This window comes from Photinus pyralis, unplaced genomic scaffold (genome assembly GCF_008802855.1).
Source record: "Photinus pyralis isolate 1611_PpyrPB1 unplaced genomic scaffold, Ppyr1.3 Ppyr1.4_LG4, whole genome shotgun sequence".
NCBI lineage: Eukaryota > Metazoa > Arthropoda > Insecta > Coleoptera > Lampyridae > Photinus > Photinus pyralis.
This window is the reverse complement of record NW_022170511.1, coordinates 14,512,689-14,513,156: the sequence shown is the minus strand read 5'-3', so window position 1 is coordinate 14,513,156 and position 468 is coordinate 14,512,689.

The following is a 468-nucleotide window of genomic DNA, read 5'->3' as shown; positions in this document are numbered from 1 at the left end:
GTATACTGCGAATCAGACCAGAGCTGCTCTGAATAATAGTACAGAATGCCAATACGCTAACGGGGCCCCACGCCGCAGTTTTCGGTTTTTCAATCGGTCCATAAATAACGTCGGAATGACGGTTCAAAGTCGATCAAAAGTGAAAAAAAAACACCAAATTTGTCCGAGGTGCGTTAGGTTAACGCTAGCGAGTTAATAGATTATCGATTTTAGGGCGGAATGCGGAGGCTAAATTCCGGGCGCGCCCAAGGACCCCTTGGGTCATTCGAGATTCGAAACGGTTCGGCCGCCGGGGCACGTAGCGTCACCGGGGACCCATTCCCGAATAACTTCGGAACCCGATAACGGATCGGGCCCAATCCGTCACCGTTCTATAGGGGAATAACGGGGCCACGCGACGCAGCTTACGGTTTTACAATCGGTCCAGAAATAACGTCGGAATTAGAGATCAAAAACGAGCAAAATTTG